Source organism: Nycticebus coucang, chromosome 9 (genome assembly GCF_027406575.1).
Source record: "Nycticebus coucang isolate mNycCou1 chromosome 9, mNycCou1.pri, whole genome shotgun sequence".
In the NCBI taxonomy this organism is placed as follows: Eukaryota; Metazoa; Chordata; class Mammalia; order Primates; family Lorisidae; genus Nycticebus; species Nycticebus coucang.
This window is the reverse complement of record NC_069788.1, coordinates 132,794,473-132,821,650: the sequence shown is the minus strand read 5'-3', so window position 1 is coordinate 132,821,650 and position 27,178 is coordinate 132,794,473. Positions and strand designations below refer to the sequence as shown.

At 40.9% G+C, this 27,178-nt stretch overlaps 1 protein-coding gene and 1 pseudogene across 3 annotated transcripts in view; one reads left to right on the top strand and one right to left on the bottom strand.

Annotated features, from left to right (window-relative positions):
* Positions 1 to 27,178, top strand: part of KCNH5 (potassium voltage-gated channel subfamily H member 5) — a 416,514-nt gene that overhangs the window by 156,014 nt on the left and 233,322 nt on the right. The window lies entirely within an intron of this gene.
* LOC128593334 (60S ribosomal protein L3-like) lies at positions 9,421 to 10,721 on the bottom strand (annotated as a pseudogene). The gene has a single exon (XR_008382329.1). The product of XR_008382329.1 is annotated as a 60S ribosomal protein L3-like (transcript).

Below are 27,178 nucleotides of genomic sequence, written 5' to 3'. Positions count from 1 at the left end.
TATACAAAGTCCTGACTCCCTGCCCACTGTGTCTAGGCCTTATCTCACCTGGGCCTGCCTCGCTTATGTCAGTGTTTGCCATTCTGCCTTTGCCCATTCTCCTAAATCTAGGCCAGCCCCCTTACTGTCTCCTAATACCCCGTTTTCCCGAAAATAAGACATCCTCCAAAAATAAGACCTACTCACAGGAAAGATAAGACGTCCCCTGAAAATAAGGCCTAGCGCATCTTTGGGAGCACACCTTAAAATAAGACACTGTGTAGGATAATATTTAGAAATAAACTTATCCTACATCGACCACACAAAGTAAATTCAGTGTGAGTTTAAAATGACATGCTTTTCTTCCAGAGGCTTAAGAGGCTTGGACCCCCCTGGGTTACTCACAGAGTTAGGCTTTTTTGGAATTGTAAAATTCCTTAGGCCTTTTCTCTGAAGCAGTACACCCCGTAAAGCCTGAGATCCATACGGGCCAGAGGGTTGACGTATGTTAACAACATATCGTCAGAGGTCTATAGGTGCTCTGCCCTGAAGGAAGGTCACAGTCGTTACTTCATACTGAGTAAACTGAGTGAATGCTTGAAGATATTCTTCTATTAACTCTGTTCCCCTATAGCTTCTTTCCTCTTTGTGCCCTGCTCGGAAAACTAGTCACTGTTTAGAGGAAGGGATTTACTACACTAGTGGTTACATTGATATGATAAATATTTCCTTTCAAGTTAAAATTCAGCTAGTAGATAATGGATGAGGTGTGTACATGACTGGAAGAGTATAAAACTTAAACTTGGAATAAAGAATTTTGCTATATGCCATCCCACGGTGTGTAGTCTGTTTCTTGACTTAATAATTACAGGAACGAGTTCACACCTACAGCAAAGCTGCTGCTCGTTTGCGTCTCGGGTCGCGCAACACCACTGTCTTATTTTCGGGGAACAGGGTACCAAGCTCACTCTGGTCTCAGAGGCTTTGTACTTGCTTCCCCAGTATTTCTAACACTCCACTCCTGACTTACCCCACAAGTTTCACTGAATCCCCTGCACAGAAATTACTTCCATCGCTACCCTATTACAGGAAGCCACCCAGGACCAGTTGCCAGTAATTTCTTCCCTTTATCTTTTATCTTCATAGTATCCACCCAGATCACAAACCACATTCACTCTGTTATTCTTTACTGCAGGATGTAAACTCCATGAGAGCAGGGCCTTTTTCTGCTCCATATTCCTAACACCTAAATAATTCTTAACAATTCCATGCTCCATCTCAATTTTTTTTTGTGAACAAAGGAAGTTGAAGATGTCCCTGCTGGTAATGCTGGTGATCTGATGTCCTTCAGCATGTCCTCCGTAGGTCTGTGATGAAGATACGTGCCAAGGAAAGCTCAGTGTTAGTGTCCGGCCTGACTCCTTTGTGAGAATGCAGGCGAGCGGTATTGTCTTCTTCTGTGGACCTGGGAGCTGCTTTGGGGTGGACTGCAAAATGCTGAGTCTCCCACCAGGGCTGTGTATGTAAGTTCGAAGAAGCCAGTCCATGGAAGCCCCAGCAGCCCTTTGTCCACGACTGTGACCTTCAAAATCTACCTGTGTTGTAAATATTTACATATATTCAGTTGAGTTTTCAAAACTTCATTTGGTTCGGAGTTGGTCTATCCCTTCTCTACTTTGCGAATGACCAATTATACTCACCAGATGGAAATTTCTTTCTCCTTTCTTCTTTTCCTTTCTGGAGTTCCTGTTTGGATTTCAAGGTGAAGGCCTGATTTTGGAGCAGGTTCTTTTCTTCCCCGAGTTCCTGTCTCCGTTCAGTGCCTGAGCAGTGCTTCCTGTTTATGTCCCAATTCCTGCATCTTCTTGCCTTTTGACTTAGGTTTTCTTTCTATACCTCTGAATAAGTCTAATTTTAACAGCCAGAGTGTTTCAGGGAGATGCCTTTTAATTTCCTTCTTAGTCTGTGAGTCCTTGGCAATATGATATTTCCTTTGAAACAACCGAGAGGATTATGAAAAACTATCTGGACTCGTGAAGTATTATGGTCACTGGCAAAATTCTAAAATTTATTAGATTCATAAGCAAAAAATATCAATTAAATATGGATATTATAGCTATTTTTAATATCATTTTTTTCTATAATAACATTAAGGAAAACCAACAAATGAAAATAAACCACCAGTATTCCCAGAGACTAATATGCACTGTCAGCCATAGTCAGGGGTTAAGTGGAGTGTGTGTGTGCGTGTGAAGGGGGAAGAAAGCTTCATGCTTTTACTTGTGCTAGGATTATGATCAGTGTGTGCCAGTTGCCTGAGAAGCACCACTTGTAACTTTATCACTAAGAAAAATGTTTTGAGCCAGATTCTTGCTTTGTTGCCCCAGGCTAAAGTGGCCTGGTGTCATTATAGCTCACAGCAACCTCAAACTCTCCGGCTCGAGTGATACTACTGCTTTAGCCTCCCACATAGCTAGGAAAATAGGCGTGTGCCACTATGCCCAGATACTTTTTCTATTTTTTTTTTTTTTTTTTTTTGATAGAGACAGGGTCTCACTTGTGCCCTGGCTGGTTTCAAACCCCTAACTTCAATCCATCCTTATACCTCTGCTTCCCAAAGTGTTAGGATTGTAGACGTGAGCCACAGCCCACAGCTAGAGAAATGTTTATACAAAGGGTTGGCCAGGTGTGGTAGCTCACGCCTGCAACTCAGCATTTTCAGGGGCTGAAGTAGGAGGATCCCATGAGCCCGGGAGTTTGAGACTAGCGTGGGCAACATAGTGAGACCCCATCTTTTATAAGAATAAAATTAGCCAGAGGTGGTGGTGTGTGCTTGTAGTCTCTGCTACTCTGTAGGCTGAGATGGGAGGATTGTTTGAGCCCAGGAGTTCAAGGCTGCAGTGAGCTGTGTCTGTGCCACTGCACTCCAGTGTGGATAACAGAACAAGATCCCGTTTCTAAAAACAAATCAAAACCGAAAACAAACAAATAAGGAAGGCTGAAGAACACACTAGCTGCCTGTGTTTTGTTGGGACAGATAATCACTACTTTTAAATGATAGTTTTCTTTTCTCTGGGGAGTCATTGGAAATTTTTATGCCTTCCAGCACAATTTAGAAATTTCAGTGGCAGTAATGACCAGCTCCTAGGTCCTCTCTGAGCCCGCTTTTTAAGAGTTACCTCAGTCCTTGGCTCTTGGTACCCTATGCTAAATTGCATATGGAGAGTCTCAAGGTTGTCCTGGTTGGTATCAGTCAAATACTTTAAAAAATTTATGACTTGTGGCCTTTCCCAGGTCCCCGGAGGTTCCCTGCAGATCTCTCCCATCTCACAGGATCCCAAGGTATTCTCCTTACCGACTACCTAGGGATTTCTTAGACTTAAATCCTTACTCATATCTTTGCCCTGTTTGGCAAACCTTCCTGCTCAGATTTCTGAACTGGCGGCGCTGCTTGGTCCTTCCCCTGACATGTCTGCAGTCGTGTGTTCTTCACCTCGAGTTTGTCTTTTCCGGTCTCTGTGTGTCTGATGACCTCCACGGCTGTGAGCCCTTACTCCCCAGGGGCAGGGACATCCTCCCCATTCCTCTGTATCTGTCCGCTCATGAATAAACCTAGCTACTCTGCGGATGTTCTTGAAATGCACTACCACTAGGCTTTTGTGAAAGAGAATATTTTTGAGTTTAATTCTGCAGCAGTTTTAGAAAATACCGTATTGATGTGTGTGTGCATATGGATGGATGCATTTAGATCAAGATGCGGGTGATCTCTGCTCATTTGTTTAGTAAATACTTAATGGTATTTAATGATGTTTTTATGAAACATTTTCTCATCCATTTTATTTAAATAATGTTGTTATTTTGGCTTTAATAATGTTAGATTTTCCATGGATTAGCATACTAATTTTGCTGTTATTCAGGAAGCACCTTTGTACACTGATGATTTATCTTGGCTGTAAAACAAAGGAATACAAGTATGGAATTTTTTAAAATACGATTATTCTCTTGTCTTAATGTGTTTTTATAAGTCTGTTTCTAAAGATTTATCAAGGAAATAATTACTTAGCTTCTTTATTACTAAATTATCACATAAATTGTATTTTACTTTAATCTAACTAAGAAATCAACATTTGCATCTCTCATTACTATTTTATGAAAGAAAGAAACAAAATAAAAAATGTAAGTCATGAATACCTCATTGCCTTAAATAATTTATATTCAACCCTGAATTTCCCTCTTTCCATATATACATGGGTAATTACGAAAGTTTTGAGATACGCAAATATCAAGAAACATAAAATCTGTGCAGATGGAAACAAATGAACTCCTCCTAGTAATATCAGTAAATGGAGCAAATTGAGGCCTGCACAGGTGAATCAGAAAGGACACGGTTGACTGTGTTTCTTGGGGTGAAACAATGCACCACAGCACAGTCTGTCTCAGAACTTGCATAGTCACCTACGTATGGATCATACTTGTCTTAATACACCTTCAAATAAATTTAAAACGTGCCAACAGCGTATATTAAAGCCCTGTAACACTGGACCTCGAGTATTCATTTTATCTAAAGGTATGCTTTTACTTTTACTTCATTTGTTTGTTTTCTTCATTTCTTCATTTGAGGCACCTCAGGTGTGACCATCAGAACCTGGCCTGCCGTGATGCTTTGAAACCAAGTCGTAAAAAGCAAAACCAATCAAAAGTAAAAATGATAAATATGAAAATTGCTGAGATTTCGTAAGGTCCTAAGGATGCTAATCTGCCATTTCCAAATAGGATGTAATTGATCAGAGCTTAAACAGTCTGAAAATGTTCTGCAATGACTGGTGTGATTGATAATTCAGCAGGCAAACGGTTGAGCACGTTTACAAGTATAGCGGACCATCTGCCAGTGGGACACATAGGGAGGGACTCTGAGTCTCCATGAGGGTGGTTCAGTGCCACCGGGAAGCACCTGATCACTCACCGGCCACTCAGCATCCCGCAGAAAAGACCATCGCCGCATTCCATTCTCAGGTAATGAGCTCCTTCAGCACTACATCCGTGGAGTGCAGATAAAAGTCTAGCAGACATTATGAACATTGCCCTGACCTCTCCCTGTAGGAAAAAGGGAGAGGTCAGTTGTGAAAGGTAAAGGTGAAATAAATGAACATTCAGGCCCCGTTCAGTGCTCACACATCTGAGATTCTGTGATGCCTGTGCATGGAATGGGGCTGGTTGTTGGAGATGAGGTTAAGGTAGAAAGAAGGTGGTGTCGCAGAGATTTTAGGGCTTTTCAAGTATAAGGACAGCTTGTTTTATAAAGAATAAAACGTGTCCTCTGTAGAAAATGTTTTGCAAAGAGTCAAGGGGACGGGGGGAGACTTTCAGGGAATATTATGGAGAAAAGGAAATATACTTTGGGAAAGAGAACTGGTTTTCCATACTGAAATTAGCTAGCTAGGAAGACTGACAGGCTTGTCTCAGGGCAAAGCATTGGGGCCTGGAAGAGGCCGTACGCCATACCTAGTGGGGCTTGGAAGGTGCTGGGCCTTGAAGGAAAATCCAGGCAGGCTTAAAAGTGGATTGTTGTCGTTTTCCTATAATTAAAAAGTTCTATGAATCTTAATAGGAGTAGTGTTAAGTTATAAGTTAAAATGTTTCTTGCCCTTGCTGTTAGGATATAGGTGGGAAATGGCACTGTAAACATGCTGATTTACATTTCTGGTTTTAGTTTTATCCAGATGGAGAGAGCTTTAAGCCTCATGTTTATTTTGGAAACTGGGTCAGTTCTTTGTGTCTGCTTTACCCCAGCTTGTAAAAAAGACTTTTTCTTCTTTTCTGTTCTTTAATGAGCTGAGCATCCTGCGAAGGAAAACATTTTATGGAGACCAAAGTTCAGGGTTGTAGGTACCTACTTCATGGTTTAGTCGTTTTAGATGTGTGTTCCAGTGGTTAGAAAAAGACTGTGCGATGTGTACTTTTTCCTGATTCTTACTCCAAACAGAACGTGTGTCTTTTGCAGGAATGTCCACATTTCTTTTTATGACTAGTCACATTTTCACAACGCCTCTCAGATTCTGTGAAGGTTGAGTTTTCCCAGAAAACAATAGGAATTTTTCTCAATGTTCTATTAACTAGCCTGGACTCTTTGCAAGGATCTTGGTTTAGGAAACTGACTTGTGTCTTTGTATTTCATTTATTCAGTGTCATGCCAGTGGTTCTGGTCAGCTAAGCCCTCAGTAAGCTCGTGATGTGTTGTGAGTGTCAAAAGAGAAAATCTGAGCCATCTCTGCCCGTCCCACTCTCTCTCTCCCCATCCCCGTCCTCGTCCCATTGTCTATGTCAGCCTCCCTCTTCTGCTGAGCCCTCTTTAAACCGTGAACTCAGAGCCAAGGCTTAGAATAAGGAATAAAGAAGTTAGGCTTGTGAGAACAAGGTCTGTGCTCTGTGCATCATTTTATGTAGCACAAAGCTTTTTGTGCTCATTGAATGCACATGAATGAATGAATGAAGAAAGTTCATCTAGCTCAGCCTGAGAAGGTTCAGGAGAGCTTGTTGCGTGAAGGTGGTGTCACAGAGGTTAAGACTTACAGTGAAATGGCAGAGAGTAAAGAAAGCCGCAGCTCTCTTTGGCATGTAGCAAAGCTTCTTTATTTTACCAAACTTAGATAGGCAGTACTGAACGTACATATTATTAATCAACAATCTAATGACTAAAATTCAAAGACCCAGGCCCTAGCCACCTGGCGTTAGGATGTTTACTGCTTAATCCATAACAACACTTTTAACCTTATCTAAAGTTGTTTCTTTTGCTAACTAATTAGAAGTAACATACCATAAAAACCAGAACTCCAGGAGATCAAGCAGATACAAAGTTTGACCTTTAACAGACCATCTGGAGGCAGTCATCCATCTTTAGGGAGTAGTCTGGAAATTCCTGAGATATATAGGTACCTGCCTGCAGGCCTGCCTCCTACATGACTAGGCCTTTAGCCACTTACGGAGTAAGTGACCAGGCCTTTGTCCATTTTTGGAGTTCTATCCAGGCTTTTTCCTTTATAACTCACAAAGACTTCAAACTTACACTCACAGAATTGATGATCTGTATAAAGGTTTTTTTTAATAGGCTTTTCGCCTATAGAGCTTCTAGGACCAAGTGATTCCTGAGCTCATAATACAAAATAGGTAAATGAGGCAGGGCTTATGTACTCTTTAGGTAAAGAGAACCTAGTATTATTTATGCAGACACACAAGAATGAAATAGCTTGGCTTTGGGGAGAATTCCCTGCATTTCAGTTTGGCTTGGATGGAAAGTAGACGTGGATGGAGAGAAAGGAAGGAACCGTGACATCACAGGCCTTACCTAGCGTGATCAGGAGGTTGTCTTTTATCCTAAAGGTTGCAGAATAAGAGATAAAAATTTGATTCTTCATTCTGGAAGATGAAGTGGAGGAGATGAAGGCTGCAGGCAGGGAAACTGGTTAGGAGGCTGTTGGTGTAATGCAGGGAAGCATAAACCGAGGTCGTAGGGATAGAGTTGGTGTAGGTTTAGAGTTGGAACACTTTATTTTTTTCTGTAGAGGGACAGATAGTAACTCTCTTAAGCTTGGTGAGCCGCAAGTTCTCTGCGGCAGCTACTCACTTGTGCTGCAGTAAAGCAGCCGCAGACGATAGGTAAACTGATGACACGGCTGTGTGGTAGTAAAGCTTTGGACAGGTGGTGGACTGGATTTGGCACCTGGCTGTAGTTTTATGGTTTGTGAGAAGACTGTGGACTTTGGAGTCAGACAAACAATTTTTTTTTGTTGTTATCACGAGTGAGGGGCTTACATCATTTATATAAACTGCCATCTGTGAAATGGAGATAATCATCCCTCTATTTCAGCGTTATTTGCAATACTCGAAAAGAGACTGTGTGTAAAGTTCCTGAAACGTTTTGTAAAGTTGCTGTGGGTGAATGAGTGAATGTGTTCAAAGGACTCAGGGGTTTCTGGAGCATTCAGCTGAATAAATAGCAAAGCTCTAAGATAGGAAAGAAGGCACAGTTGTTACTGGAGTAATGTAGTCGCCTGCAGGTTATTCCCATGGAGATGTTCACGAGGCAGCTGGAAGGGTCGTTTTGGGTTCCAGAGTTGTGAGGCATGGAGAGATCTTTCTGGGACCAACAATGCGTGGAGAGCAACCGATATTGAGAGGACAAAGGGCACAGTCAGGATGCAGCTGGCCAGGAGCAGGTGCTTGAGGAAGGAGAGCCCAGAGGGGCCATGGAGAGAACCAGGGGGGCAGAAAGGAAGTATGGCTCTAGAGGGACAGTTTGTTGCTAACAAAGGACGAGAGAACTTTAAGTAGGGAGGGGAAACTGCAAGACAGTTTGGGACAGCAAGTCCAGAAGAGACGTAGTTTCATTGGATAAAGAAGAGGAGAGGGTCACTTCGGGAGCTCGTGGTACCTAAACCATTTTTTTCCCATATGAATAATTTTATTAGTAGCCATTAACCTTGTGGAAGTAGATTATATTTTTCTTTGCCAGTGTTTTTTTCTGAATCAAATTTCAAGTGCAACAAAAATATAGTGGAACCTCCATAGTGGACCACCTCCCTCCATTGACCATGTCCTTAAGTTGATCTAATTTTCGTAGACCGGATGTGCACCACATGTACTTATTAGTACAGGAGGCCTAGTTCCTTATGTTGACCACCTCAGTACCTTGACCTGTTTGTTACAGTCCCTTGGGTGGTCAACTTACAGAGGTCTATTGTAGATTTAAATGAAATTGTTAGATGTGTAGCATACATACGGAGTTTTTCTTTTGTGTGATAAAATAAAAAATAAATTTGAGTTGTAGAGAAGTTTTTATGAAATCCAACTTTATTTGAACAGATGTTGTAGTCAGAGGGGAAATTTATTTACTGATGATGACAGGATCATTTGATGACTTACCAGTAAATTCAGTTTTGATTCCTATGGAAACATGTCCAGGTGAGACTGTTATGCGATAGGTGAAGTGGTGCTCTGCTGGAGAAAAAACAGCGGGGATTTACCTATTTCTTAAATATGTAGAATCCATCAGTTGACATATGATTTTAATTATGGTTACAATGAAATACTTAAGATTTTCTCCCCACAAGTTGAAAGACTAATAAATCTATAGATGAATATATTTAGAACTTATTAAAATAAGTGTTATACAAAGGCCTTTATGCATGGATTTAAGAATTTCTTTGGTGCGCTCAGAGAGAGGATTTTATTTGGAGAAATTTCTTATGCCAGCTGCTATGCAGCTGCCTCTTACCTACTTATTTACTATTTACATTAAGTTGTGATGAGTAAGCTAGGCCTTCCTGGGAGGTCAGGTGCCAGGCATGTGATACTGGCTTAGTGCTGTGTGTAGAGTTAAGCTCTTTATAAGGTATGAGGACTATATCCAAGTCGAAGTCCAGAAAGTACTGGAGGCTTTAAAAATTCTTTTTTTTTTTTTTTGTCATTAGAAAACAACTTTTATTGAGATCCCACCAGCTGTACAGTCTGTTCCTGACATTAAGCTCCTTCTTCTTTAGCAATTCGGTCTTTCTTAAGTGGTCCCATGAATGCTTTCTTCTCCTCCATAGTCTGGAAGCGGCCATGGCCAAACTTGGAGGTGGTGTCGATGAACTTAAGGTCAATCTTCTCCAGAGCCCGCCGTTTCATCTGTACCAACAAGGACTTGCGAAGGGTGAGCACTCGCTTCTTGGTTCCCACCACACAGCCTTTCAGCATGACAAAATCATTGGTCACTTCACCATAGTGGACAAAACCACCCAGAGGATTAATGCTCTTGTCGGACAGGTCATAATCAGTAGAGGCATTGTTCTTGATCAGTTTACCATCCTTGATAAGGTAGCCCTGGCCGATCTTATAAATTTTTTTATTGATTTCTGTGCGGTGATGGTAGCCTTTCTGCCCAGCCCGTGCCACGGAGAAAGCCACATGGGCAGGATGCCATGCCCCAATACAGGCAACCTTACGCAGTCCTTGGTGGGTCTTGCGTGGCAGCTTCTTGGTATGCCAACGACTGGTCACCCCTTTGTAGCCTTTGCCCTTGGTCACACCGATGACGTCGATCATCTCATCCTGCCCAAACACTTGGTTCACAGGGACCTGCTGCTCCAGCCTCTCCCGGGCCCAGTCTAGCTTCTCGGCCACGGTGCCTCCATTCACCTGGATCTCCATCAGATGGGCTTTCTTTTGGCGTAGAGGAAGCAGGCGCATCTGGGTGTGGGCAATGATGCGGATGACTTGGCAGTACTTCTTCATGCTGCTGAAATCCTTCTCCAGCTGTTTCTTGCCATCCTCATCCTGCCATTTCTTGCAGTATTTGGTGAAGGCCTTCTTCTTAGATTTATGCCAGTTCTTATAGAAGCGCCTTTTGCACTCATCGCTGATATGCTCAGCAAAGATGGTCTTGAAAGTCCGGAGGCCTCGAGGAGTTTCCACATAGCCCACAATGCCTACAACCACCATGGGTGGTGTCTCCACAATGGTCACAGCCTCTACAACTTCCTTCTTATTCACCTTAGATCCCGGCCTATCGACTTCCCGCACAATGTGGGTCATGCCAGCCTTGTATCCCAGGAAGGCTGTGAGGTGGACAGGCTTAGATGGATCATCCTTGAGGAACTCTTGACCTTCCCACGATGCCTGCTGCTGCGCTTCTGAGGCAAGAAGCCCAGAGATCCATGTCTGGGAGCTGAGAACTTCCTGTGAGACATTGCGTCCTCAAATCCCGCCGGTAGAGCTAAAAATTCTTTTTAAAGTTGGTCAATAGCTATCCTTTTAGATCCTATCTTTTAAAAAGTTGAACTTATTTTTAACAGCCTCCCAGTCTTGGTCTAATTTGGGAGCCTCACTGATACAAAGTGTCCTGTTGGGGAAGGACATTTGAATCCATGCCCCTGGTTAGGCTTTGGCAAAAGAGACTGGTCTAGCAGGGACCTTGTGATAAGACTTTGGTGTGGCAGTCATAGAGCTCAAAAACTTTCTTTTGAATAGGGATTCTTTTCCCTGGTATGTTTTTGTCTGCCTTGTCAAAGATCAGATGGCAATATGAGGATTGTTTTATGTCTGAGTTCTGTGTTCTGATCCGTTGATCTGTGTCTCTATTCTGGTGCCAGCACCATGCTGCTTTGGTTACTATCACTTTGTAGTGTAGCTTAAAGTCTGGGAAAATTGATGCCTTCTGGTTTTTTCTTGTTGCTTAAAGTTGCTTTGGCTATACAAGGTATTTTCTGGTTTCATATGAAGCATAGACTTACTTTTTCTAGATCTGTGAAGAATGATATTGATAATTTAATGGGGATTGCATTGAATTTGTTGATCACTTTAGGGTGTATAGACATTTTAATAATGTTGATTCTGCTGAGTCACGAGCCTGATGCGTTTTTCCATCTGTTTATGCCCTGTGCTGTTTCCTTCTTCAGTGACTTGTAGTTCTCCGTGAGAGATCTTTTACCTCCTTAGTTAAATATATTCCTAAGTATTTTATTTTCGTTGTTGCCATTGTAAAGGATATTGAGTCTTTGATTTGATTATCAGCTTGACTGTTCTTTGCATACATGAAGGGTACCAATGTGTGTCCATTGATTTGTCACCCAAGACTTTGCTGAATTTATTTATCAATTCCAAGAATTTCTTGGCAGCATCTTTAGGGGGTTTCTAGATATAAGATCATATCATCAGCAAAGAGTAGTAGTTTGATCCCTTTCCCCCATGTTTGGATACCTTTGATTTCCTTCTCTTGTGTGATTGCTCTGGCCAGGAATTCCAGCCCTCTGTTCCTTTACTTCCCTGAAAAAGAGGAGGGCAGTTGCAGCAGATGTGTTTTCCTCCACACCCCTAACTCTCCCCTTACAGAGGCATCTGGGGAAGCACCGGGCACAAGCCATTCAGGGGTTTGTAGGCCAAAGTAGAGGTTTTTATTCTGAGTCCAGTGGGAAGACTTTTGAGTGTTTGGGACCAGAGTGGCATGATTTGCCTTACGTCTTAGAAAGATCCATCTGGCTGCCATGTGGAAAATAGACAGGCACAGGTGAGGGACAAAGCAGGAGGCGGGCAGCCTGGTTAATACTCGAGGTCATAGATGGTGGTGGTGGTGGTAGTTAGAAGTGGTTAGATTCTGGACATATGGTTTGGACCAATGAAATAACAGTAGAACCATCATAGTTGACCACCCCCCTACATTGCCCACCTCCTTAACTTAACCTTATTTTCATAGACCAGACATGCACCACATGTAGATATCAGTACGGTGGGCCTGGTTCCTTATGTTGACTACCTCCATATGTTGACCAGTTTATTATAGTCCCGTGGGTGGTCAACTTCCATACACAGTACTGTATGAAGTTACGAGAGAAAGAGAGTCAGGATTTACTTTAAGGCTTTTGGTGTAAGCAGCTGGTACCATAAGTTTGGGATGGTCATTTGTCTCATCCAGTAGGCAGTAACATATACGAGTCCAGAGGTCAGTGAAGTGGTCTGGGGTGCGAACGTAGATCTGCTTTGTAGTTTATGTTTTTCTCCTCCAATTGTTGGCCCTGCTTTCTCTTGTGTTGTCTGAGGCCCTCTCTGTCTACTGACTCTTTTCTTTTTTTTTGGCTGGAGCCAGGTTTGAACCCGCCACCTCTGGCATATGGGACCTGCGCCCTACTCCTTTGAGCCACGGGCGCTGCCCTCTACTGGCTCTTTCTCATCAGCCCACAAACATGCTCATGTCTCTTCAGTCCTAAAACAATATACACATGTGAATAAAACACTTGCCCTTCCATTGTCTTTGCCTTTCTATCTCCCTGTTCTTCCCCTTTTAATTTTCCTAAAGCTTGTCTTCACTTCCTTATCTCCATTTATTCCCTATGGAAATGGGCTTTGACCCCTGGACCACCTCTCAGAGCACGTGTGTTAGATGTTATAGACTCTCCTCAGAGTGTGCATGTTAGATGTTATAGACTCTCCTCAGAGCACGCGTATTAGATATTATAGACTCTCTTCAGAGCGCATGCGTTAAATATTATAGACTATCCTGAGAGTACGCGCGTTAGATGTTACAGGCTCTCCTCAGAGCGCGCCTGTTAGATGTTGCAGGCTCTCCTCAGAGCCTGCATGTTAGATGTTACAGGCTCTCCTCAGAGCGCGCCTGTTAGATGTTGCAGGCTCTCCTCAGAGCCCGCATGTTAGATGCTGAGGGCTCTCCTCAGAGCGCATGCGTTAGATATTATAGACTTCCTCGTCCTTTGGAGGCACCTCCTTTGGCTTCTTGGCTTCTTGGATGTTTTCCTTGTCTGGTTCTCTTTCCATGTCTCTTGCTATTTCTTCTCTGTTTGCTTTGCTGAATCATGTTACTTTGTCTCTTAAAGACTGAAAACCGCGATACTGGGAATAAATTTTTGAAAAATGAAGGGCAGCTCTTTTGATGGGTTGAACAGTTTCTCCCCCGAGGAGGGATTTAACTAGATGTAGCTGACTCCAAGATACCTCCTTGATTCTTTGCTTGATAGTCCCACCATTAGAAATCCTGCCTCGTGTGTTCTTGACTCCACAAGGCTCCTCTGAGGCTTCCATGTTGTCCTCTGTAAGATGGACGTCTCTAGCCTGGATTAGCACACCGGAGCAGACTGAGATACAAACGAGCTCACTGTTACACCGAAGAGAACAGAGGTGCTGAGGTTTCAGCACCTTCAGAGGAGGGTGGAAAAGCATTTGGAGCTTGGGGTGCTGCTTGGCAGGCAGGAGTGGGAAGGAGCTAAGATCATGATTCCAAGAGGAGAGAGCTTCTTCGAGGATTCTTTTTCTTCTTAGCTGTATGGTAGGAAAAATAATCAAGGATTGTTAATTCATACCACCTTTTCCTGGTTCACTGCTATGAGACCTACCCACACCCCGACCCCAGTCTGTCTAAAGCGTCCCTGTCACTCTTCTCCTTTATCCTTTTGGTATGGTCCATAATCATAGTCTTTAACTGCTTGTCTCTCGAACTACAAAAGGAGCCAGGAAGGCAGAGTTTGTCTTTCTGGTTCAACTCTGTATCCCTAGTCTAACAGGAGCGTAGCCAGCTGCTCAACTAATTCTTCTTGGAGAAATGAACGTATTTGGACACTCCATGTTTGACAGTCTGCAAATTCAGAGCAAAGAGAAACCACACAAGTTCTCCACCCCTATGTACTTTATTGATGAACTTAAATTTTTATACAGTAAAACGTGGGTATATGAACATACGGTTGGCTCTATTTTTCTTTTTTTTAATTTTTGATGTATTTACTTTAAGTCTTCTACAATAATTAAGATATTGATTTTGAAGGTGTTTTAATAATTGTTTTTAAATGCAAGGTTACTTTAATTTTTTTGCAGTTTTTGGCTGGGGCTGGGTTTGAACCTGCCACCTCCGGCATATGGGGCTGGTGCCCTACTCCTTTGAACCACAGGCGCCGCCCAAGGTTACCTTATTTTTTATTTATTTATTTTTACATATACACGTATTTATTAAGTTTCTACTTTTTGCCTTCGCAAAATTAAAAAGGCTTAAAATTTAATAACAATAACAATGTTTAAGATAAAGACTAGAAACAAAATCCTTGTAAAGAACTAACGAAGATAAATACATTCAGAAAAGAAATCAGATGATTGCTGCATCGAAATATTAAGCAATGATAATAATGCAAAGAAAGTAACATTTACATTGTCAAATAAGGGTATGTCTATTATAGAATGATTTGATTCTGAGGTTCAGTGTGGAGTCATCAGTTAACTTCTTTTTATTATTTTTTTCCCCAAAGTCTCAAAAAATAGATTAATATTTATAAATAAAAGTAAAAGATAATTTAAAAAAAAAGATCATGCCAAATTAATAGAAAAAGAAGAAATGCTTCAAAATCATTCTACTTCATCTGGATATACCTGATATTAAAATTGGAGAAAATATTATCAAGGCGAAATTACAAACATATTTCACTTATAAATGAGGATGCAATGTCCTAAACCCTGCTCTATTTTTCTATAGTCGAGCAGACATAGTTTGCGACCTTCCTGCCCCCGATGCCCACACTGTTCTACCTTTCAGGGTGCCCTTGGCTGCCGTCTTTGTCCTATGGTTGCTCTGGACATTCTGTGTCCGTCACATTACAGAGTTCTGCAAAGCCAGATGGACTCTGTGCTTTGGATTTCCCCTCAACCTATTTCAAATTTCTTTTGTTACTTCCCATAGTTCCTTTTATTCTACCCACCTATGTTTCATTGCACCCCCCCGCCATGTTTTCTGGGAAAAGTGCTAACGTTTTAACAGTAAAAACAAAACATGAGACCAAGAAAAGTCACTTGCTGTCTATGTTTTCAAAATTATTGTTTTGACGATAGGCTTTGAAAAAGTCTAATTAGAAACTCAAAGCTAAGCTGCTTTCTTTGTTCTCAGCTTCCCACGGTCCTCTTGAAAAGTGACCACCTTTGTTTCCATGGGGGGACAGCAGAGGGGCCATTAGGAAGAACTAGGAATGAGGGGGCGGGGAGCTGCTCTGAGTTTGTGTTCCTCATGCCCAGTCCTGACAGCGTCCTGGCATGAATGAGTTTGCCATCCTCCCAGTCTCCCCTCGTTTATTGGCTGTAGAAAGAGAACCATCTGGGGGTTTATGTGGTTTGCTAAGAACCGTCTGTACCCCAGGCAGAATTTGATGATGAAGATTCTCTTCTGTAGAGGGCAACACAAGGTCACGATTTCAACTTAGATCAGAAGCATAAATATCTGGATTTTGTTGTTTGCTAAAGAAACAAAGCAATATAAATGTATTTTAAAGAAATTTACATCTTGAAAAAGTGCGTCCATTCACCCAAGAAGAGATATCAGCAGCTTCAGATGTGTGACCAGAGCCTTCCTGTGCTACATGATTCTAACTGCTAGTTTAGACATTGACAGAAATTTCCAGAGAAAAAGGGGTGATTATAATGGGGTTTGGCTAAAAGATAATTCCAGGGAAGACAGAGCTGAGAGAAACAGGAAGGAAGTCAGGGCTTAAAGAAGGGAAGGAAATCTCAAATATTTTCCAAACCCCTGGTTTTCCTGCCTTCCTGTCATTTAATCTGTCTGGTAATTTAACTGATTTTCCTGTTTTTCTTTCTTTTTTTTTTAAATTTAATTTATAGATCAAAGTAATATATGTACATAAAGAGCTGGATAATGCTATGAGGTTCACTTTAAAATATAGAAATTCTCTGTTCTCCATGCCTTTTCCCATTTTCCAGGGATTACTTTCTAATAATTTTCATTGTTTGATAGTATTTTTTTTTTTTATCTCTAACATTATTTTATTGGAGAGAATTTTCAGTTTTAGTCATTGTTGACTTCTGTCTTTGGAAGATGAAAATCTGACTGTCTTTGCTTTCCTCTGCCCCTTAACAACCACTGTCTCTGTGTGTGTTTTCTAAAATTCTGTCTTCTTGATATACATGTTTTTACATCCTAACTTTGAAGAGTCCGTGGCTGTTTTCACTATCATGACTGTGGAAACGTTGTTTAAAGCTGGGTCATGTGGGATCCTGTGATTATTTTACTACACAACGTTCAGTTTTCCCTAGGGTAATGCTCATCATTAAAATCTTATTTTCCTTAGTTTTCCATATACTTCTTTTTAATTCATTACCAAACCCTGCTCCATCACACAACTCTAATCTTAATATGCTCCTATTAAGTGGTCACAGCTTCTCATCTGCGTAGGTCTGGAATGATCTATAATTTGGGTCTTCCTTAATCCGTGATCTTCAGAATTCCCTTGGCCTTTCTGTTTTGTTTCCTATGTCGTTTTTTTTTTTAGTTTTGGCCGGGCTGGGTTTGAACCCTCCACCTCCAGCATCTGGGGGCCTTGAGCCACAGGCGCCACCCTTATTTCTTTTTTGAAAGAACGTTTTTTATAGTAGCCTCTAGAGAAAGGATGAATAAAAGCTTGATTTTTTTTTTTTTTTGAGATTGTTTGAGAATGGATTTCATTTATTCTTACACCTAATTGATAGCTTGGTAGAGACTGAAAGGTTGGCAGTGATTTTTATGGTAGAATTTTTAGGCATTTATTTTTTGTTTTTGAGTTTTCAATAAAACTGGTTAGATATCTGATTTAAATCTCGATTCATATAAATGATGTGTTTTTCTTTCCTCCTCCCTGGAAACCTCTAGAACCTTCTTTTTGTTCACACTGTTATGAAATATTGTAACAATGAGTCTTACTGTAGATTTGTTTTATCTGCTCTTCTAGGCTCTCAATAGCGATGTTTCATCATTTGGAAATGCCTATTTTTTTACTCGTGAGACGTTTTCTTGAGTCATTTTATTGATGAATTACTCCCGTTTGTTTTTTTTCCTTTCTTGAAATTCTTATTATTTGGATGTTGGCTCTCCTGGATTGATTTTTATCTTCTATTTTTTGTAATCTCCTTTCAACAATTTTCTAGGATTTCATCTAGAAACTTTCCTGTACCTCATCTTCTAATCCCTCTATTCAATTTTTATTTCTATGTTAATTTCCAGGAGTTTTTGCATTTTCTGTATGTCCTTCTGATTTCATCCTTTATGAGTGCAGCATCTCTCACCGAGGGCACAATAGGGTTTACGTACAGTTTCTGCATCCCTGTGTACTCTGTGACCTTCAAAATGATTTGGGGGTGTGTTGGTTTTAGTTCCTCATGTTAGAGGCTTTATGCAGATGCCTGGGAATCTTGCCAGTGTATGGCTAGCCTTCAGATAGGGAGATGGAATGGGGTTATTCTTTGGGAAACCCTCAACATCAGATTTTTGTCTCTTTTCTGTAGGGCTGCCAATTTCCTCAGAGTGGAATTTTCCAGTTTCCAGGCTGGAGAATGTAGTCCTGGCATCCAACTTTCTAGAAACTGATGGGGAGTAGAGCTGAGGGTTTGACATTCATGTGAAAGTTTTCACATAGCTGTCATCCTTCAGTGCAGGGACCCCCTCTCCAGTCTTCTGCTGAGGTGTGAAAGGGGAAATCAGTGAGCTCTGTGGAATTAGGGACGGCATTTGTGAAGGAGGAGTCCTCCATCTGGTTCTTAAACAGACCGTCCATAAATCCTCCAGTCTCAGCCACACCTTTGCCTTTTCAAGTCCAGGCCTGTTTTGCTGGTAGAAATTCCTGGGATATTTGGAGCTTCTGTGATACAAATCAGGTAGTTAATTGGCCTTTCCATTGTGCTGGCTTAATATTCAGCTTTCTTAAAACCACTAAGATTGTTCTGTGATTTCCAACTTCCAAAATTTTGTTTATCTTGTGCACTCTACTATTCTTTTTATGCTGTGGTTTTATGGTGTTAAGCAATCCATTTACAGTTATTTTGTGGGGCTTCGGGAGGAACTAGAGGTCCACAGGTGTTGCCAGTCCTCTGAGTTTTTCTCTGAGTCTGTCTGTTTGCACGTTTCTGATAGTTCTACCGGTTCTTGCCTTTTTGTCATTTGTTTATTATTCAGATTTATACAGCCCTTGATCCAAGTACTCTCACTACTATTTACTGTTTCATCCCAAACTGTGTGTCAGTGGGGAATATCCTAACCTTGCTAAACCCATCAGAGGTTTCTTGCTTTACCCTCTGTCTGCATAACCTCTAAGTCTGCTTCACTGTCTGCTTGGCTTCTCAGCCGTTGTACATGGTCCCTGCTCTTTGGAAGCCCCGTGCTGTTCCATACAACTTCTACTTAAATCATTCTCACTGTATTCATTGGATCTAGGCCTTTGCTGATACTACATCGTTCCTCAAGCCCATGTCCAGCACAGTAGCTCCCCCTAGTCCCTTAAATATATGGATTAGTGCAATAAACAGAATCAAACATTCTGTATCGGCAGGTAGGTGGAGTCAGGGGTCTAACTTTACAAGTAGGCTTATACATTAGAGTTAAAGAAAAGGATGAGATTTACCAGCATCACGTATAAAAGGGGGGTCTAAATATCTTCCATTTCTTCAAGTCAAGATTCTGTTATACTCTTTAAACTAGCTGTTGTCAGCGGTAAAGGAATGAGAGCAACCATCACTCTCAGTAACGCCGGCTGAACTAAAAGCAGCCCTCCTCTTTTTTTTTTTTTGTAGAGATGGAGTCTCACTTTATTGCCCTCGGTAGAGTGCCGTGGCCTCACACAGCTCACAGCAACCTCCAACTCCTGGGCTTAAGCAATTCTCTTGCCTCAGCCTCCCGAGTAGCTGGGACCACAGGCGCCCGCCACAATGCCCGGCTATTTTTTGGTTGCTGTTTGGCCGGGGCCGGGTTTGAACCCGTCACCCTCGGTATATGGGGCCGGCGCCTTACCGACTGAGCCACAGGCGCCGCCCAGCAGCCCTCCTCTTTTATAAATAGCATTCTGTAGTCCATAGGGAATTCATGACAATGCTATTTGGATTTTGTTGATAAACCTGTTATAAATGTTTTTAGTTTTGGTTGGGCCAAAAAAATGATCAGCTGGAAAACTTCACTCAGACAGCCAGTGTAGGCCAGATCATGTGTGGTTTTGATGAAAGCTGCTTTTCAGTTAAAATATCTGGGATCTATGAAGCTGTATTTTGCGAAAATTGTTATAGAAGGACTGCCTTTAAAATATTTGGCTCTAGTCTCAAGTAAATAGTTCTATAGGATTTGGGTCTGCTGACTGAGCAGGAAGGAACATGAAAAGTCTCCTTATTCTGGTACATTCTATGTGGTTAGATAGAACTTTGCCTACAGAAACTTAACATAGGGGAAAACTGACTAACAAAAATTATCATCGTGGTAAAATGATAGTTTTAAAAGTTTTATGATTAAATGTTGGATCCCTCCAGGACTTGGCTATTATGAATTGAGTTGCAGTGAATAATCTGGTGCAAATATCTTTTTTGTGAAGTGATTTTTGGTCTTTTGGATATACTCCTAGTAGAGGAATTGCAGGATCCAACGGCATGTCAATTTTTAGATCCCTGAGTGTTCTCTAAACTTCTTTCCAAAATGAACATACTAGTTTGCATTCCCACCAGCAGTGGAGAAGTATTCCCTTTTCTCCACATCCACGCCAACATCTATAGTTTTGGGATTTTGTTATGTGGGCTACTCTTACTGGAGTTAGATGGTATCTCAAAGTGGTTTTGATTTGCATTTCTCATCCATCCATGAATGGATTAATAAGTTGTGGTACATGTATACCATGGAATACTATGCAGCCTTAAAAAAGATGGATCCTTTACCTCTTTTATGTTTACATGGTGGGGCCTGGAACATATTCTCCTGAGTAAAGTATCTCAAGAATGGAGGAAAATGTATCCAATGTACTCAGCACTTCTATGAAACCTACTTATATTTACTGACACTTTCTTATGAAAGATAAAACACAACTATAGCCCAGGATGAAAGAGAGAAATGGAGTGGGAAGGGAGGGGAGAGGGGAGGTTTGATAGAGGGAGGGTAAAAGGCAGGACCACACCTATGGAGCATATGGCAAGGACACAAGTCAAATCTGTCAAGTGTAGAACATAAATGTCTTAACACAATAATCAAGTAAATAAGGCGAAAGCTATGTTGATTGGTTTGATGTAACCATGTCAGATTATATTAAAAAAAATCAACACTGTATCCCACTTATGCATAAATGTGTATGTGTATTTGACTTAATAAAAACATAAAAAATAAATGCTGGATCCTTATAAATTGAACAACTGGTGTATCTGGAATAGAGTGAGGAAGGGAGAAAATGGTGTGGGGTGGGGTAAGAAGAGCAATGGGATGAGGCCGTGCAGGAAGGACCGTGGTGACCACTCCCCGCCCCACTGCCCATGGGTGCAGAGTTCTACAGAGTTAGAGCAGAGAATGATAGGATCTGAGATTTTTTTTAAGAGACAGAGTTTCACTCCATCGCCCTTGGTAGAGTGCTTTGGCATCACAGCTCACAGCAACCTCCAGCTCTTGGGCTTAAGCGAGTCTCTTGCCTCAGTCTCTCAGTAGCTGGAACTACAGGCACCCGCCACAACGCCCAGCTATTTTTTTTGTTTGTTTGTTGCAGTTTGGCTGGGGCCGGATTTGAACCTACCACCCATGGTATTTGGGGCCTGTGCCCTACTCACTGAGCCACAGGCACCACCCAGATCTGAGATTTTATTTTTATTTTTTATTTTTTTGAGACAGAGTCTAACTTTATCACCCTCGTAGAGTGCTCTGGCATCAGAGCTCACAGCAACCTCCAACTCCTGGGCTTAGGCCATTCTCTTGCCTTAGCCTCCTGAGTAGCTGGGACTATAGGCACCTGCCACAACTCCTGGCTAAGGATCTGAGATTTTAACAGGGTCACTCTGACTGTTACTTGGAAAGTAAACTCCAGGATGATAAGGTGGGGGTGGGGAGAGACTATTCATAGAGACTACTGAAATATTCTTAGTGAGGGATGATGGTCTGGACCAAGACTGTAGCAAAGGAGAGAGCAGGCAGTGATGGGATAGAGCCAACAGGATTTCTGAGGTCAGATGTGGATGTCATAGAGAAATCGAAGATGAGTCCAAGATTTTTTTTTTTTTTTTTTGGCTTATTAAAAAAAGTCTCCATAGATGTCTCTATGGATGGGGAAGGATTTGGGGAAAGCAAGTGTTTCTTTTGCCAGGGGTGGGGGGGTGGGGTGGGCGTGATGGCATTAGAATTAAGAGTTAAGTTTCAGCAAGTCACATTGAGTTTGAGATGCTTGCAACTCTATGAGGTAGTCAGTATTATTACTCTATTTTATGATGGGGTAACTCAGGCTTAAAAAGGGCAGTACGAGCTTCTGACCCCAAGATTTCTGCTTGGGGTCACTGGTGACCCTGCCTGCACTCCCTGGAATGCAAAATCTGATGATCAGTCCCCAGATCTTGCCCTGCCTGAGGTGTAGCTGACCTTCCCGCAGCTGCCCATTCACTCTTCCTTGAGTACTTCCGAGCCGTCCACTGCGTGTCTCTGCCCAGCTCACTTCTTCCTGACTTGCTTCCTTCTCAGTCTCAGTTTTGGACTCCTCTTTTGTTGTACTGCACCCCAAATCTTGGAATCACCAGGGTTTCGTTTTAAGCTCTTCTCCATCCGCACTCAACTTTAAGGAGGTGTAGTCTCATGACTTTAAATATCAGCTCCCTCCCAGCAATTCCCAAATGTATGTTTTTGGGGCCTGGATCTCTCCCCTGAAATCCAGAGCTGTCTATTCAGCTGCCTATGAATGAAGCATGTGCACGTGTTTGTCTAACAAGCATCTCAAACTCAGTGCGGCCTACTGAAACTTAACTTTTAATTCCAATGCATCACCTTCCCCAAGGGAAACATTCAGACGAACAGTTAAATATGGAAGCTACAGTTACACAAAAGAAAGACCGTGTGCTTTAATGCCATACATTAGTTTGTTTTAAACCTTTTGTTGTTTCTTTCCAATTTTCAGTGAATGTTTGCCTTAATTAGTTTTGAAGTGGGCTGGGGAGACATATGTCTTGTAGTTAAACAGGAATTTACAGGGTTTTATCTCCTGTAGGCTTGGTGATAGATCTAAATTCTGGTTAACCAACAAAATGTGGTCCACATGGACCAGGCCAACCAATACTTTTGTTTGTTTGTTTGTTTATAGCTTTATCGGAATGTGAATGATGAATAAAAATTGTATTTAGGGTGTACAACTTGATGTCCTGAGATACGTAGCCATGGTTAAAGCTGGCTACGTATCTGCCATGAAGCTGATTCTCCTATCTGTCACTTCACAATTACCTTTTATGTGTATTTGTATGGAGAGAATACTTCATGTTTTTAGTACATTATTGTTTTTTTTTTTTTTTTATGGTCAGTAGGGGATTATTTATTTTATTTATTTTTTTGTTTTTATTAAATCACAACTGTGTATACTGATGTGTATATGGGGTTCAGTGTGCTGCTTTGATACACAATGTGAAATGCTTACATTGAACTGATTTACACGTCCATCATAATTATACTTTTTTCTTAATCGTTTTGAAATGTACCATTGCATCCTGCACATTAGGTGAGGTCCCCCCATACAATACCTTATTAGCTGCAGCCACCGTGCTGTATATTTGCTCTTCAGAACTTACTCATCTTAGAATTACAGGTTTGCATCATTTGCTCACATCGCCCCACTTCCCCTTCCTCTGTAACCACCCTTCTCCTCTGCTCCTGGGAGCCTGACGTGTCTGGAGTCCATGTGCGACATCAAGTGCATCTTTCTGTGCCCGGCCTGTTTCAGTTAGCATGTCATCCTCCAGGTCAGCAGTTCTCCATCTGTGGGTCGTGACCCCCAGGAACTGTATTAAAGGGCTGCGGCCTTAGGAAGGTTGAGAACCATTGCTCTTGGTTAACCTGTGTTGTTGTTGTAAATGGAAGGATTTCCTCAAGTCTGAACAGTATACATGTTGCGTACTTTTTTGTTCATTTACGTATCTATGGACATTAAGGTTTATTTTGTTTTTTTTTTTTTTTTGGCCGGGGCTGGGTTTGAACCCACCACCTCCTGCCTGTGGGGCCAGCGCCCTACTCCTTTGAGCCACAGGAGCTGCCCTAAGGTTGTTTTCTTATCTTGGTTATTTGTACATAATGCTGCCGGCAGCAAAACACACAGATAACCTCTTCAAAATAGTGATTTCATTTCTTTTGGATAAATACCTGGGATAAGATGGATCATTTTGTAGTTTTAGTGTTAATTTTTTGAGGACTCTGCATGCTGTTTTCTTAATGGCTGTACCATTTACATTCCTGTCAACAGTGTATCTTTCCATCCTTGCCAACATTTAACTTCTGACTGTAGCCGTCCTCCCAGGAGTGAAGCGCATCTCAGTGTTGATTTGCCTTTCTCTGGTGATCTGTCATGCCCAGCACCTTCTCATGGTCTCTGGACCTGGATATGTATTCTTTTCAGAAACGTCTGCTCAGCTCCTTTGCCCATTTTTATGTTGGATTGTTTGCATCTTGGGTATTAGTCGTATGACTTTCCTCCATATTTTCGACGTTCTCTGCTTATGAGGCGGATTTTTGCATATTTTTCTTCCATTCTTAGGTTGCATTTTCATTTTGCAGGTTGTTTCCTTTGCTGTGCAAGAACCATTTGGGTCAATTCAGCCCCACTTTTTATTTTTGCTTTTGTTGCTTTTACTTTTGGTGTCATATCCCGTAAAGTCTTTTCCAAGACAAATTTCAAAGATCTTTATCTCTATGTTTTCTTCTAGGACTTTTTTATTTTTTTAATTTTAATTTTTTTTATTTTTACATATACATGTGTTTATAAGGTTTCCAATTTTTTTTTGCCTTCACAAAATTGAAGAGACTTAAAATTTAATAACAATAACAATGTTTAAGATAAGGACTAGAAACAAAAACCTCGTAAAGAACGAACAAACGTACATACACATTTAGTGTGTCATCTTCAATCTCTTTTACCAGTGTTCTGGAGTTTACAGCACACAGATCATTAACTTCCTTGGTTAAAGGTATTCCTAGGTGTTTTATTCTTTTTGATGGTATTGTAACTAAAATTGTTTTCTTAATTTCTGTTTTGTATAGTTCATTATGAGTATATAGAAACAACTTTCTTTTTTAAACTTTCAGAATAATATGGTTTGTTATTCTGAATTATTGGGTTAACATTGTTTGCTTTTGTAAGCTTATAGTCTGGATTGCAGCACAACTGGTCTTTGTATGTTGATTTTTGTTTTCTGCAACTTTGCTGATTTTGGTGGAGTGTAGGATTTTCTGTGTATAAAATCATGTTGTTTATAAACAGAGACAAGTGTACTTCTTCTTTTCCAATTTGAATGTCTTTTATTTCTTTTTCTTGCCTAAGTGCTTTGGCTAGGACTTCCAGTATCATATTGATACTGGGGTGGTGAGACTGAGTATCCTTATCTTTTTCCTAATTACAGAAAAATCTTTTCACTTGCCGCCACTGAGTGTGACATTAGCTGTGGGTCTGTCATGGGTAGCCTTTATTATGTCAGAATGCACCCTTCCTTCCCTAATTTGTTGAGAGGTTTTTTTTTTTTTTTTAAATGAACGATGTCTTCATTTGCTTTCTCAGCATCTATTGAAATGCTTGTATGATTTTTATACTTTATTCTGTTAATGAGGTACATTACATTTATTGATGTGTGTGTGTTGAACCATTCTGGCATCCAGTTATAAATTCTAGGATGTGTGGTCCCTTTATGCTGCTGCTGCATTCCCATCTGCTAGGATAGTCTTCAAGGGTTTTGCAACTACATTCCTTGGGGATAGTAGGCACAACCAATACTTAACTCATTAAAAGTGTGCTTTGGTTTTTGCTTAACTGAAAAGAAGACGTTCCAGGTGTTCATGTAATCATAAAGTCAAATGCTTCTTTGACATACTTCACATATATGTAGACCTACTATATAGAATAAATTTGTTGGTATGCACACTTTTGCCCTCGGTGCCTTGACAGATCTCTGTCTTCCCATTTAGAGAAGTACAGATAGAGGTCAAGGTGTAGGTATCACTGTAGGTAGAGATATGGGTAGGTGGATACCTAAGTCCAAGGATACAAAATCAAGTAGATTTCTTTACCTGCCTTCAAAACCTCAGCGATATGTGGATATGTATCATATATATCCACCTTATGCAGTTGACTCTGGAAGTAAAATTTGGGTAGCTGAATGCACTTGTATGAGGTGGGACCCAGAATATGTCGCATTTGTACCATTGTATTCTAAATAAAAAGTCAGATAAAGAGCCCTGGTCATAGACATTGTCACAGAGTGGCTATGAGATCATCTGAAAGAACAGGTCCCAGCCATGTTTTGCACTCTTAAGCATTAAAAAATTATTGTTAATATTCTCAGAATATCACAAATCTAGCCGATATGTGTCTGTCCCCATCAAAATGGGGCAAAGTAAGATATATTTTATTCATTATATGTTAGTCTAGAAGGCTGGCAGGGAAAAAGACCTGTCCTTCCTTGTGCATTCTGAAGTCATATCATAACCACACAGGGAGCCTGATTCATTCGGGGCCTTAAGAGCTGCCAGGGAAATGGGTGAAGTGCTGTTCTGGGCGGGGGTTTGTGGCTTTTGGCAGGATGGTTGTTTGCTCTTCTCGTATCTAGAGGTGTGGGTCATTTATGGTCATGAGAAATCATGGGGTTTTGCCCAGATTTCCCAGAATGCTGGTGACTTAAAACTTGGTAAGACCAGGCTAAAGTCTTCTCCAAACCCTTCTCCATCACACTCAGCACTAGGCAATAGCTATGGCATTTTTTTCCCATTTCCTACCTGGTCTGTCAGACACTATGCGTTCAGTTAGGGTTTTGAGATTCTGCCTACAAAGTCAGGAAAACACAATCAGACTTTCCTGTATTTTAAAGAACAAAGCTTGTTACTTTCTTTGTATTGAGAGAAGTTGTTATATGTTATTTTGGCTCATATTTTCTTTGGATTAATGAGTGAGTTTTAGGTAGTGAGAGAGCAGAAAAATGAAGCCTCCACCTGTGACCACATTTAACTATGGAACACGTTGAGCCATGTTTGACTGTTTTTTGTTTGTGAACAAATGTCACCTCCTCCAGTCTGCCATGGAGTTGTGTTTTGTAGCTGTACAGCAAAGGATAAAAATAAAATAAATGTTTGGGAAAGCACTTAGAGATAGCTAAAGATAGAGAGCTATGCAAAAGCACACAGGCGTTGCTTGGAATGACATTAATTGTGCTGTTGTTAAGTGATAACATGGAGCAATTAGTGTGTTTAATTGCTTTATGGGAATAAAAACTCTTTTGTAGTTTGCATAATTTGTGTAATGGGAATGTCTTATAAATTTATAAATGAATGCATGACCTTTGATTTAGAGAATTTCAGTAATATACATCTCTTTTTTTTAATTTTTCATTTTGAACAGTATTTTTAACCTAGATCTGAAGTCCTATTGAGATAAACTATTAGAATTAAGTTATGTAATCTTATAAATTAAACATAGATTATAAATGTATGTATAATATAAATTGTAAGAAATTTGGGTAAGGCAGGAAAATGGCCTTCTAAAAAAGCTTTGATTCATTTGCTGGTATTTCAGATTTTATTATTTATTGTTTTCGAGATTGTAATTTTCATTTCTTCTATGAATATAGTCTACATCAGTTTGTTTTAAGCATTTTTCTTAAAACCCAGAGCACCATTGAATCCAGTGGCTTGTAAATTCCACTGGAGGGGAGAAGATTTCTGAAGGGTCACCTT